Genomic DNA, 15,637 nt, shown 5'->3' with positions numbered 1-15,637 from the left:
TTCTATACTAAGAAATCATTCAGAGGCTTCCACAGCTCGTTGGATGTTTCCAAATTTGGCAAACGTGCAAAACACACATTTTTTCAGATCGTTTCCACATTTAGTCTTAAAGCAAAACGCCCTTTGGTATATTTGAAGAGATTTAACCTTTTGTCTGCCATTTCGTTACAAAAGACAGCATTTTTCAACACTGGGTAATGTGCGAGTATATCCAAACTGATCGGCTTGCTTAAACTCTGTTACGCTGACCTTCATTTGATGTGCTGGCATTTTCCACAAACGAACACCTGTCAGAACAGCATCTTGGAAAAAGAAAAAAAAGAAAAAACTGTGCCATTACTATCAGCAGGATAATCGTCGATCGAGGGCCATGATTGCCGAGCTCAAGTTTCTATTGTAGCAAATGACAGTCCATTCAGATAGATTCAGTTATGTTAATAATTATAGTCTGTTCTTAGACCACACAGGTGAAGGTTTACATGTTTTTAGTTGATCGTATATGGGAAGATCACACGTGGTGGCACTTGTCGGTCTGGATTAATGCGGAAAGTCGGGTCGAATTCAACAAAGATTAGCTTCAAACATTCTCAATGCCAAACCTCTATGAATGGGTATTCAAGCAAACAGCGAACGCCAGTCTATAATCACCTTTTTATCCCCGCCGTAACACTATTCAAGCACATGTAAATTTGTTAATTTATGTTGAGCGTGCGAGGAAGGGAGGATTTGCTCAGATGCCCTTCCGTATCCTCAGCCAAACAAATTAAAACATACTTTACCGACCTCACCGCAGCTCCATGCATACCAATATGCGTAAATCTGCCAATCGATGCCATTTTTTAATTGAATTTAGATGAAGCCCTTTGTATTCAGTTTGATCTGTGTTCCTTTCGCCCCGGCCCTCCCTCTTCTGCGAGCTGTAATAGTTTCCCATGTTCCAGTTAAATTTGGCCTTTTGTTTCAGACAAATTGGCGGGATTCATTTCGCTAGCAAAACCCGATGCTGGAACCATTAACGCTCCAAAGAACCTGGACTTGGAGTGTCATTAGTCACTGAAGAAATGCTTAATCATTCCTCCCGCTGTTATTGATTTGCCATTAGATGGTGACTATTTAAAGCAGACCTTGTTCAGGAATCTAAGAGTTACCAAACAATGTCTCTTAATCACAAAAGTCAGCTAAACAACCTTGAGGGTCGGTGTCTGAAAGAGTCTGCTTGCTACCCTTGGGGGAAAACACTTTAGGTGGAAATTTGATTCGTTTGGAAAACATAATGGCGTTCGCTTCCTTCTTTTCTACGCGTTTGGTGCCTTTTGTAAGAGCCAATACACTTTTATCGATCGTCGATAATGTTTTCAGCAGAATGAATCAAAGTGCTACGTTATTTACCAGTTCATTAAAGCGATTCACATGCAAATACATATAGAATTATTTCTGAAGGATCGTGCGCCACTGAAGACTGGAGTAATGATGCTGGGAATGTGGCTGTGATAAAAGGAGTAATACTGACAAACCAGGCATCCGCTTTATCCATTTTTTTTTTCTTCTTTCTCAAGGGTCTGTTCACATGACAGGGTTGACAGCTGATGGTTTGTCTGTTTGTGTCCGCCGATGCTGGGTTCATACAGAAACCCTTAAATTAAATTCCAGGACTTTCAAGGACTTTTCAAGCGCTACTTTTCCATTTTCAAGGACCGTAATCGGAGATCACAATATCATGAATATCTTTTGATTTAAAGTAAATTGCAGCACATGCAAAGCACGCGATGGCTGTCGCAACTTGACAAATTACTACGGCAAAGTTATCGCTTTCCTTATTCAAAGTGGAATTTTTATGGAAAATATGATTGACCTGAAGATTAACAGCTCGATCGTACTCTTGGAAAGTTATGAGCTATTGAATGCTTGTAGACAGTAGGGGTGTGACAATACACTTCATTCACAGTGTATATATATATATATATATATATATATATAAATCGGGGTAGAATAGTCCTAACCTTCCCCATCCCATTACTTCGCCCCTGGGTTTTACCACAAAATCAACAAAACATTTTTAATTGAAATAAATGAAAAAATAAATCATATATACTGCCTTCTAAACATTAAAGTACGTTTCAAGCATCTTTTCATAAATACGTCTGTTTTCAAGGGTTTTCCAGGGCTTACATTTGAAAATTCAAGCACTTCAAGCACTTTAAGCACCCCGCTGATGAGGCCTTACGATGATCTGAAAACGCAAACTATTTTTGGATAATATGGGTGACGTAGCTGACATTTAAATTTGTGACAGAGAATGCGTAAGCGCGACATTATCTAAATCTACAAAAAACAACAATGACAACAAAAAGCAAACTCCCCAAAGCTTGTGACAGTGTTGAACCCATAGTAAGTGAGTCAGGGGTGAGTCTAGGTTTTTAGTTCTTGGGGCCTCAGTCCCCTCAGAGGAATATTTCTTTCTCTTTCTCTTTCTCTTTCTCTTTCTCTCTCTTTTTTTAGCAATTATGTGTGGCACAATGGGTTTCATTTATTCTGTGATTTCTCAAATAAGTATTTATAAAAAACGTGTTTGTTTTCCATTGAATAAGAAATATGTCTTTTAAATATGGATATTTATACTTTATGGGTTTATGTCTTGCTGATTTAGTTTTTTTTCTAAGTAAGATGACTGTGTTTGTTAATCAGTTTGATTATGAACATTAAATACGTATCCGTTTGCATTCATACATGACGCAATTTAATGTTCAACAATGTCTCATTAAATCCTTATTTTAGTTCTATTATATTGTTGTGTAAATTATTCAAATGAACTAATGTAATGCATTTAAACAAGGCTTCAAACTAGGTGTTTGAAATATACGGACAGTAGAGGAGTTCAGTTCGGTCTGACCCTCAGGAAGGCAAACAAATTAAGAGTAAAATATGCTAAAAACATTCATGTCCATTTATAATATCAGAATAACATTTTCACGATATTCTAATTTTGGCTACCGCGGCGAAGATAAACTGTAATATGGAATATGTGTCGCAGCTCGAAGTGCCAGAATCTTTATTTTAATTACACACAAATTCATGCATTTCATCTGAAACTGGATCAGAGAGTGACACAACCATCAGCAACACACTCCTTTTGCCGACTTTGAAGTTTGCTCACAGCAACAATGATCACATAGACAGGTACGAGGAAATTCGTTTCATTTTCGGGCAGTGAGTTTCCAAGCCTTTAATAAATTAATGCATTAATATCGATTTTGCATCGTTACAGGTTAGCTACAAATAAGTTTGACCGACTCACTGGTTGATTGATTGATTAGTTCATTAATTCTTGTTAATATTCAGTTTCGGATTGCTTAAAAAAAATACAAAATTGCAATGTTATGTACCACAATATAAAAATTCAAGTCTATAATTTACAATGTCAATCTAATTACATCTAGACATTTCTAAATCTTTTTTTTCCTCTGTGTCTTATTGTATTTAAACATTGAAACTTAATTATTCGATTTAAATTTGACCTCACTGTTTCTTCATTAGTTTGTTCATTCATTCTTTGAGACCGAAGCCATCTTCTATATATGTTTTTTTAGTGGCAGTGAGTAAATTAAAATGTAAAACGAAAAGGTGCATTTGTTCCACATATTAACATTCCGGTAATCATCTTATTTTTAAAAACAGATGGCAAGCTAAATTACAGAACGTGTTTTGTTCCGTATCTCACAAATCATGAAAAGGGATTGAACAGCGATGTCTTTTGCACACAAAGTCAAATCGCACACGCTTTAGCAGATCAGTATTATTGTCCTATTCCACGTTGTTTATTTGCAGGAGACTGCGTACAATTGCATATTAGCGGACTGGCATTAGATGAAACAAAAACCTGAAAGCCAAGTAACATATCGATATCTAGACACAGCCCAGCGGGCCAACATATCGACAGCCATTTTTCCAAGCTTCTGGTTAATGGGTTGCCTTTCCACATACAGATTTGAATGGAGACAGTTTTAGGTAAGTTGATGACAGCCTTTTCAGTTCTAGGTTGCCTGTGGAGCATGTCAACTGCATGTGGTGCAAATTATCAATTCTAAGCGATGATTATTGTCCAGCAGCCTCGAGCTGCTTCAATGTAAGTCCCACTGACTAAATGACAAAATTCCAAATTAATATTTTTCCTTAGGCGCAACCGTAACTTATGCTTTGTTTTCAGAGTTTGTCTTTTCAAAATACCTGATGCTTGTTGCATCTGCAAACTCTGACTGGAAAGAAGACATAGATTTTCTAAAGCATTGTTTGCAAAACCACCCAATGTGATACAATTGCTATGAACTAGTATATTAGGATGATCTTTAAAGGATCATGTGACACTGGAGATCAATGCAATGATGCTGAAAATACAGCTTTGCATCACAGGAATAAATTACATTTTAAAATATGTTAACATTGAAAAACAATTATTTTAAACGGCAATTTTTCACTGTACCTTTTTGCTGTAATTTGAATCAAATAAATGTAGTCTTAGTAAGATATATATATATATATATATATATATATATATATATATATATATATCACAATAAAGTGATAAAAATAGCTGAAAGTGAGTATTTGAATATGTATTATATAAATTAAATAAAATTAATTCAGTTCTGCATTTAATTTGCATTTAAAAGGCCAGCTTAAACTGGAAGAAAACCCAAATCTAGTTCCTGAAATGTCTTTGTACACTTAGCGTATTACATAATCACTAACTACATGTACATTAATCAAGACCGGCAGCTTGTTTCTCACCTCAATCATCTTAACAACTAACATTTATTGTATGTTTTGGCTGTTCTGCGCCGTTATCCTTGCCGTCTGATAGCACAAATTAATGAATATTCATTACGGTTTGTTATTAATCACAACAATGATCTGTCCTTGAACGCTGCAGAGAGATGAGTTATCGGTTCTGTGTGAGGACGACTTAAGAGCATTACTGAGCGCCTGGGGTTGAACTGCAATGGCGTTTGAATCTCCAAAAAAAAAAGCATGTTTAGGCCAAACAGGATAAGGACACTGAAGGAAGACGCGTGGTTTCTGAAGGGAATAATGAATGACTGGTTTAATGCGTTTTACTTGAGCAATTAAATGTTCAGAAGAAAATGCAGCTCATACATAAAACATTTTTTTTTTCCAAGCCCTGTAAATATTGAAGGGTCAGGACTCTATTACCTGCACTCATTTGACAGGTAATTAATCCGATGTGCTGTGTGTATATATATATTATATCTCTCACAGGTCCACCCTTCAAACACGAGTCATCCAATCAGAATCTGTAAGTATCGGTTTCATGAGTTGTATTTAGTTACAGTTTTGAATCGTAGTACTGTTTTGAAAACATTTAAATTTACAATAAACTCTACTCTCCTTGTAAAACTTAATTCTTCCTTTATTCTTCAGTATCATCACAATTCATTAGTACCACATATTTTGGTCTTATTTTACAATTCGTACCCAAGTTGCCAGCTGGCAGTGACCCATACAATAAATTATAAACACTTTCTTGTGAATCGCTTAAATAAAGCAAAGCGGCTGCCAGAATACAGAATAAATGAACATGTAAATGCAAATGTAAAGCAATTTAAGCCACAGAATACTGAGCATTCTTGCAATCCCTATAATGCTGACTTCAGGTCCTCCTGGGACGTACTTACAGTGTGATGAAGTGATTTGGATGTGGAAATAATGGACACATTGGGTCATTTTGTATTTATTTATCTCTCTTTCACTTGCCGACGGGGACTTGGAGCTGTTTACCAGTGAAAAACCAAACTGAATATGTAGAATACGTAGTACATGTACATGTACTGTTGTCTATAGTTTTGTCACTTAAACTTGTTACCTCTAACCTATATATAAATATAAAATATATATATATATATATATATATATATATATATATATATATATAATTACTAAAACATGAATGGCTCTAAAATAACTTTGATAACTCTTCTAGGAACACCGAGTATACTCCAAACAAAAAAAAAGCATGCTAAATAAGTCAAAATTCATAATTATTTAAATTCTGACCCAGATCAGTTTGCTTCTGGCATTGGTTTTGAATTGACACGCCCCCAACTCAGAGTTCATACTTCTTATTCTGAAACGGTGACGTTTACTTGTGCACATCATGTAATTACACCCGTCCCGGCTTGACATGGAGGCAGCATAAGACCAATGTTAATCACAGCCGCTTTCAATTAAGAGTACAGCTGAACTCAAGAGTCAGAATGAAACGAGGTGCATGTCGTAACTAATTTGACTCTGTGAGTTCATCTGAGAAGATGCCTCGGCATCTTATGAGGCAAGGGTTATCAATGGTGAGTGTTACTGCCGCTCTAGTTGAGGTTTATTAGAGATAATGGCAGTGCCGATGATGACTCAAGCTAGCTCAAGCTAATTATTGATACTCTAAAAGATGAAAAGTGACCACAAGGTCACTCTGGAACATTTCTGGGAAAATACCAAAGAATAGCTAGGGGGAATGTTTTGACGCAGACCAAAGCGTTCGGATATCAGCTCTTTAATACATGCACAAGCTGTCACAGCCTTGATTAGAGCCTTGCAACTTTCAGACTGACGTGAAGGAGCAGCGCGGATGGGGAAAGAGTGTCTGTCTTTGGCGAGAGCTCACTGAGCTCCAGCAGTACAGCATCGGCTTATGATCAAGTTTGAATGAGATTGCTCTCAGTAGATGAATGCATCATGCATCTGCATCAGTTAGCTCTGGGCCCAATTAAACACTGCTGAGTCTTTTCTTTTCTTTTCTTTTCTTTTCTTTTCTTTTCTTTTCTTTTCCCAAAATAACAAATGCATAAACATTCTAGCAGTGATTAATTAATATTTCAACCAATTGAACATTCATTGTGTGAAGATTTAATTAGTCAAATTAATTTCCAAATCCTTACTTGTTCATTCATTCATTCATTCATCGCTATTTAAGTGCAATGAAAACGTACGCTGGATGCATTAAATACATTTATTTCAATTACTGAATTCAATTATTTTCATATTCCACTCCTACCTAAATGCTTCTTAATGAAGTTTAGATATGAGGTATTCGAATTCCGCAATGGCTTACAAAATTGCCAACATGACAGAGCAGCTTCATTGTTGTATAATTAAATGTTACATTATATAAAGAATGGATTTGGAGCTGAGACGTGCTTATTTGTCATTCATGATGACAAACACGGTTGATTGACAGATGCTACAAATGTGCTTTGACTCGTGATACTCCAGACTGTTCTTTTCGGCGTCTTCGTCGAACATAGCGGAAGTTCTGGAATGTTCACACCAGCGTCACTCACAACTGCCAAGATGCATTATTTCCATTTCGTTCATTATAGATGTCGAAACGAGGGCTACTGTATTCCACTGCTTTACAGCAAACAAGACCGACTTCATCTAATATTCTCCCATCAGTGATATATTTCACCCCCCCCCTCCGTCTCTCTAGCTAGACCTGGGTCACTGGCAATTTACCCAGTATTGTGGTCTCTCATAATGCTGCAGTTATTTGCGGAAGCCAAACAAAGCAATGCCCAATTATTTGGATTGACTGGAAGAGGCAGCTTCTTGACATGCTCTCACAAGGAAGCATTGCTTTTATTCTGCACCATCAAAATGTCAGTCTCATTTTGACGGATTCCTCTGGTTTTCCGCAAGGGTAAAATTTTAGTGATAGTGATTTTTGTCATTTACACAGCTTTTTTTTTTCTTTTTTTTTTTAAAAGAAAATATTAATAGAATCAGTCAAACTGCATTTATTTCATTAAAAAAAAGACAGATAAAATATACAATACAATATTGTTGCAAAATGCAATTTATTGCTTTAATATACTCTTTTATACTCTCTGTTTTGAGTCAATAACACAAAGCTATTGTATTTTAATTAATATAACATGCAAGTCATATGAATTCCTTTTAATAGTGCTGTTTGTAAGTGAGGTTTGACATAAAAGATAACATGTTGCTTCACCAAAAGATTCGAGTAAATAATGACGCAATTGTTATTCATTTTGGTCAACTAGTAAAGTGCATTGAGTCTCTTGTAAAGTTGTAAATAACAAACAGGGGTTTGCACTGGCATACCGTGACAGTTTAGAGATGGAAACACCACGGCATTGTGCACTACATTTGTTTTCGAACAAATCCATCGACGGTCAGCCACTCATCTCTCTCCTAATGCTGCTGTTTATGAGATGTTTTCCTTTTAAGAACTTATTCTAGCAGACGAAAGGCAAAGAACCAGTTTAAATCCACTGGCCGCTGCCTGAGTTTCACTTTGAACTGGAGGTTTGCAGTATTTTCTGCTGAAAGACCCTCTTTTCAAAGATAATTGAGTGGCCGGAGCCTCCCGCCGCGTGCTTCCAAATCTGTGATGTATGTGTGTGTGTGTGTGTGTGTGTGTGTTTTTCCCTGTCAGGGTGATTTCTTTGAGGTTTGATGGGGTCTATGCTATTCTCTAGCATAAGCAGGGGAGCCAGGCTTTTTTTTTTTTCCACCAGAATTTGTTTCTCTTCACATCAATTCATTTCAGGGCCCTGGATGGCTGTCGTATTGCAAACATATTAAGATTTCAATTCAGCCTTGGCAATTTTTCTCTTGGGAAAACATCAGAATTGAAATGGACATGTTTTTTTTTTGTTTTTTTTTTTCCTCCCCCCGTAGCTATACATTCTCATATAAGTGGATAAGAATGTTTCGCACATCCAGGAGCCTTGAATACAGAATTATATTGTAACGTGTCCACCACATGAATGTATATTATAAAACGCTAAGCGCTTGATCTTTTTTTCCGTATTGACAATATGTAAGTGCAAAGGGCTAGGATGAATGCAGCCTGTTTACAGCTGGCAACAGTTAAAATAATAACAACATTGTAGCGTTTGAAAAGGAACTAGCATGAAAGCAACTCTCTCTAAACCAAGTACACTGTAAATCACTTCTCTTGCTCTTTCCCTCAAGCCTTGGCAAACAAAATAACGTTTTATTCGTCCATCCATCAGCTGCTTCCTAAATTGAATTACCGAGGTAAAGCACAGACTGTTAAAAAGTCACTTTGGCTGTTGTTTTTGCATGACTGGACTTACATAGTAATGGCACATTGTCTCGATGTGACATCGTACGAGTCTGTTATAATGTAGTTTTATCTAAATTATACAAGCACTGTAAGGACTGCGCGAGCACTCGAGCGCAAACACGAATTCCTGGCCGATGCTTTACAAGCAAGCTCCTGTTGTGCATGCAAAAAGCACGGTCTTATGTTGCACCAAAAAAAATAATAAATAAATAAATAAATAAATAAATACAAATACGCAACTGTCACTAGTGTGGAACGCTTTCAAAAGGTGCTAATATGTACTTCTATAGTGAAGTGATGTGACGTGGCCAAGTACTCAGAATTTGTGCACTGCATTTAGCCAATTCAAGTGAGCTCACACACACACACACACACACACACACACAGAGCGAGTAGTGACCAAAGCCTGGAGCAGTGGGCAGCAGTTTTTTTTTTTTTTTTTTTTATGCAAGAGCACCTTAGTTGTGGGTATTGAAGGTGGAAAAGAGCATTGTACATTCACTCCTTCCACCTACCATTCCTGCCGGTACTGAGACTTTGGGTTACATGTCATTAGGCCACAACTGCCAACTGTAAAGTGCTAATATGCACCATTTAGATACCATGTGTGCAAAGGTGTTCTGTTAAGCTTTTGTGACAGGCGTAACAGTGATTTGTTTTTCCAGGTTTCATTTTCTTGTCTGCGCCATTAAACCAGACCAGGTGTTATTCAAGTAGCTGCAAAATATTTCTACTTTACAGACTTGCTCGGTGAGTATTGCTGCAGGCTGTTGAAATCATGTCCAGGTCACATTTCTCCCCTTTAAAAAAATTCATTAATTTATTAATTGTAAGGTTGTTCATTTGTTAATTTATTTGAATTACGTTTTATTATTTTATTGAGCATTATTTATGCATTTGCTTGTGTATTTATTCATTAATTTAATGACTTATTATTGCATTTGTAACATTATGCATTTGCATTATTTAAGCATTTACTCATTTTTGTTTTATTGTGCATTTGAATAGATTTCCTTGAGCATTTGTTATGCATTTTGTGTATGCATTAGAGAAATTAAAATAAAATGTGTGTGTACCTTGCATGGTCTGCATGTATGTGCGGTAATGAGAATCAGAAAGTAATACATAAATATTATAAAATTAATATTCATCATTTTAATGACACTCATTAAACCTTTACATTATTTTAGGCTCATTTTGTATTCCAGGATGAAACGTGACCAGTTTAGTTTAGTCTAGTTTCAAAAGATGTGTTTTGCTTTCGTGTTTTTTGACACGCTAAAAACGGATCATGTTAGACGATGTTGCTAAAGTGTTCATTTTGCTGAATCACGGTGTATAGCCTTATTTAAGGCATTAGCAATGCTTAAAAGTATTTTTTACAATGCACCCTCAAATGAACCACACGAGCCCTTTGATTCACCGTCTCTGAGCTTCATATGTATGCTCACCATGTCTGATCCAATATACAATATCTCATAGTCTCGGGGCCATTAAAAGAAGCTGTTTGAATTTCATTTTTAACTTAAAAGACTCCCTTGAGCATCAAAATAGTCATTTATCGTGACCTGCCAGGGCTTATGGGCTGAAATATGTAAAAAGGCCCTCTTTTTTCTCTCTCTCTCTCTCTCTCTCTCCTCTCTGAATATTTGCCAAACTGATCCGGTGTGCGAAATACACTTGCACCCCACCAAGCTACAGTTTTCAAGCACTGCATTTTGCATGGTTGCACAAACCTAAATTCAGTAGCATGTGATAAATAAATAAATACATAAATAAAATATGCGCCAATTACATGCATCATTATCTTATGATGTTTATTTTGCAGTAAAAGTGCTAAGAATGACTGCTGTTGGTGGGGGAAAAAAACGAAACAAAACAAAACACTGTGCTCTCTTCATTTTTTCGCTGATGGCATCAGGACACCATATCCTGTGTGATTGATTGCCTAGCTGTGGACACATGACTGGCCAAAGATTTATGCATTAGGACCACCTGTTTCCCCAGGCCAGACCGTCACAAACGGTGTCTGCCGTCTGCAGGTTCAAGAGCGGTCGCTGAGCTTTTTACAAGGCCATAGTCCGGCTCAATGTCGTCCAAGCTTGATTTAATGCCATACGGGCCACCAAAGACTGCCCCCGCTGTCCTCTGTGTCATTAGGGGTCGGATGAGGCATATTCCGATTGATTAGAGGTGAAGGGTTGAAAATGTACTGTCATGTGTTAATGCGCCTCATGGTTATGCTTGGAAATCTACCCATGAGCATCTCTCAATGATTGTTGTTGTGACCTTGCTAAAAGTTAAATGCATGTGTTTATATGTAAAAATCAGATGAGGTTTGTCAACATAATTTTACTTCAATGTCCAATCTTCACAAGCCCTCTAGAGTAAGTGGCTATTGCAACCCATTGTCGCACCATATGATTTCCATGATGCTGAAAACGTGGATGACATTGCTGCATCCTCTCATAAAAATGTCATTTATATTAATTTACAAAGTAATTAAAATTTGGCAAATTTGGATTAATGCATCATAAGAAAAAATTACTTAAAAAAAAATGACTTCAAAAAACTAATTTATTTGAAACCATTCCCAAATCCAACTAGATTATTCCAAACCTTTGTTCCCAACTCAAATCACCCCAAAAGGTTTGCGGTGGGGTCGGGACCGATGGTTTTGGAAGCACATGTGCTCTGAATTATTTTCATTGCTGGGAGGTCCAAGCATGACACACAGAAGCCTGCTCACAGAAGATGACAGCTTTTTAAAATAAAATCTCCTGCTATGTCATGGAGATGCCATGTGTCCAAGGACCTTTAGAAGAAAAACACCCCCATAGCATCTCACATCCACCCCCATACTTCACAGGTTCTGTGTGACCTTGTCTGTTTTCATGCTCCTACCATTGGTGCCATAAAAATGTAAATGTAAATGTATAAACTCAATACTGTGTCTTGTCTGACCGTAATGGCCAGCTACAAGCACAATTTAATGGTAATTCATAAATGTATTTTGACAATGGCATATGTACAGTATAATACATAATACATAATCATTTGTGCATCTTATAAGTTCGTATTGGATTCCCTGAAAAATCTGAGCACAACTTTAAGATTTATTGTATTTTATGACGTTATATTATTCTATTTTTTCATTTTGTTATTTTATATTTCACTTCATACATCACCATCCTCTTTGCAAAGAATTTAGCAAATTCTAAAATGTTCTGAATGTGTTTTTTAGCCATTGATTTATTCATAGATATTTTTTTTTTATAAATTATTTTTTTAATGCATTTATATACTGTATGTATTACAGTGTTTGCCAAGGATTTAACAAATATCTTTTTTTTTTTCATAGATTCTAGACATATTACAATCATCTTTGCCATGGATTTTTCAGAAGGACGTGTCATATAATGTGACCGACCTTGTACTGAGACAGAGCACAGTGGAGGTATAATCAGCTTCACAAGAAAACTTATATATATTTCATCATCTTACTGGTAGCCTGAGATTCAACTGGGAAACGCTGTGGGTACACACAGACAGACCGAAATTCTGGGACCTCTAAAATACACGCTCCTCTATAAATGAGTAATCCTCACGTAATGAAATTGCACCTCAGGTTATTGGGGAAGAACTGGCCATTTGTGACCACAATCTTCCATTAGGACGGTGTCTGGTTTTACAACAATGTCTGCAATCTAATCTGAGATTGAACAGAAGAAGTGTCTCGAAGTTGAATGAAGGTAGTCAACGACGACTTGAAGGTTTAGTGCACTTTCATTTTCATACAAAATAGAAGAACAGAAGAGCCAAAACTAACACCTGGATTTACTGTATATCAGAAATGTAAAGAACTGAGGTATTTTAGATCTCCGATTTTATTAGTGCTGTTTGCTAAGGCTCACGCAAAGGATTAGGGAAGTATTCAAACCCTTAACTCTAAGAACTTGGTTATTGCAGCAACTCTGAAAATGCATATAACATTATTGGGTTATGCAGTCTGACCCATTCTCGTAGTTAGAAGTGTCTGAAAGTGTCTACGCACTGAGCACGGAGTAGGCTATGTTTGGAGTCTAAGTGGCTAATTTACTAAGACATTCAGTGTTTGGGTGAATCTCAAGATGATAAAACGCTTCAAGGAAATTAAGTCTTCTGGGGAACTGCAATAGAACATCTATCTATCTATCTATCTATCTATCTATCTATCTATCTATCTATCCATCCATCCATCCATCCATCTAAATATTTGCACTGATGCATGGGCTAGCAGCAATCGCCCTTTCTTTGGGAAAGCTAGATAATTTACACTGGACCGACATTTTAACGTAACATGGATCTAGTGTTCCACTAAAAGTTTTTACCTATTCGCGGAGGTGAAATGCAGAGTGTGTGTGGTCATTAACTTTAAAAGCATGCTGTTCTGTGCCTTCCTAATGCGTACTCTAAATGATTTCTAATTCTATATCACAGTCGTTAGTAAAAATGACTCTGCTGTTTTGACTGGAGTGGTGCCAGCGAGAGCGGTTACGTCCCGTTCTTAAACCCAAGACTTGCCTCAATCATCTGCTTGATGAGGGCCAGACAAAAGCTAATGAAAGCCGAATGTCTGTTTGTTGACAATCCATTTGGCTTTTAATTAAACTTTTAACTGTCCATTGGGCTCTCTCCCCAGACGCCTTGGCTTCACTTCTCAATGGATCTCACAGCCATGAAGAAAGAAAGGGAAACAATAGGCGCATTATTGCTCTTTTATCAATCGGTATGTTTCAAGTAATTGAACCAGAATCATATCCGAACACTGGCCCCCTGCGCCCCAGACCGCCTCTTTAATATCATTCAAACATTTTTTCTTTGTTGACATCATGACTCATTAAAAAGGGGAAGAACGTAAGGTGGAAGATAATGTCTGTTCTGAGGGAGGGGACATTGAAATTCTGAGTAAGTAGAGGGAAACAGTCGGGTTCTGGGAGTATAAATCCCATTCATTTTCTCCATAGGGAGAAAAACTGATTTTAGTGATAGCATATAAACCCCTCTAGACAGACCTTTTGTGAGTTCTGAGGATATTAAGTGATGTTATTTGCTTCTGTAGAAGCTGTAAGCCAATGTGATTTCATCGTAACTTCATCAGAATTATTTCTAGAAAGAACTACCAAGAGATCCTCCATCTATACAAGTCATTGTTACCGCTGAAAAGTTTTCATTTTTAAGTTATACAAGGTCAGGCTTTTTTGTTGCTTCTTTTGTTTCACAGGTGCACTTTTGACATAATTTTGCTCTCATTCGAACTTAGCACATGAAATGACATTTTCCTCCAAAATTCTAATTTATTGCAATTCCTGTGAAATTATAAGCGTTAAAAAAGGTATAATTTTTTAAAAAGTGTCATTGTGTACTTGACATTCAGAGAAATTACAGTAATTTATTATTATTTTTTTTTAATTTATTTATTTGTATTGCATTGCAGTCATTTGTCAGGAAAACTTGTTTGTTTTAAGCAGTGAACATGTTTTGAATTGAGCAGTGAACGTGTTTCCTGGAGTATCTAGTTCGCTTCCAGCAAACTTGTCAAGGTATGGCCTTTGCATTTTCCATAGCCTTCGGGTTTCCCTTGACAGCATCAAAACTGTTTGTTCTTTAAATAAACATTGGATATCTTAGCATATATTGACCCACTTTTGCGATGAAACCTAGAAAGACACAATAATAACTGTTGCACTGACATCTGAAAATGGTTTCTATTATAATATCAGGCATGTAAACAGCTAAATTTACAATGATGTGAGGCATTTATAGATCTCTTTCATGTTTGGATCTTCACACAGCATGTATCTAAAAGCTGTGGCCCTGTGAGAACGTTGCGTTAAAGTTTTATCCTACACAAATGCATGTATAATAACATGACATGGTTTGCTGAGAAAGCAAACTAAGTGAGGAAAAAAAAAAAAGATTGAGCTATCTCTTTATGCACTACAAGTGCAAAATGATTCTCTTATGTTGTACCTAATTTATCACTGAATGTCAGCTGAATCATCATAAGTGAATTTAGGACTGTATTTATTCTTTTGCTGTGCTTCCACAGTACATAAAGCACAATATAAAAGCTAGTTACTTCTAAAAACCCATCTGCAAATCGGTCTGTGTTGAGGTTTGCATTATGAATTGACTATTAATGTGAGAGTAAATGTTTAATCTGTTAGAAATTATTTAACTGTGAAATTGATTTCAAACTACCTGAATGTTATATAAATGCAATGCAGCAAAGAAAAAAAAAATCCTGCACGTAAAACGACTTTTTTTTTTTTTTCTGAATTTGATTCACACTGTTTTATATCCCTGGCCACTTGCATGTTTGTTTATGAGGCAGGCAGAGGAGGGAATGGTCCACCAAGGTCCTCAATGGTACAGCCTATTGCTGTGCCCTGGGGAGGCAGGGCCATCCATAAATTCTGTCCTGGACCCTATGAATTTGAGTGTTGGTGCAGTGGGTGTGTTATCAGTCCT

Source organism: Puntigrus tetrazona, chromosome 1 (assembly GCF_018831695.1).
Source record: "Puntigrus tetrazona isolate hp1 chromosome 1, ASM1883169v1, whole genome shotgun sequence".
Classification (NCBI taxonomy): Eukaryota; Metazoa; Chordata; class Actinopteri; order Cypriniformes; family Cyprinidae; genus Puntigrus; species Puntigrus tetrazona.
Note: the sequence above shows the minus strand (reverse complement) of the source record.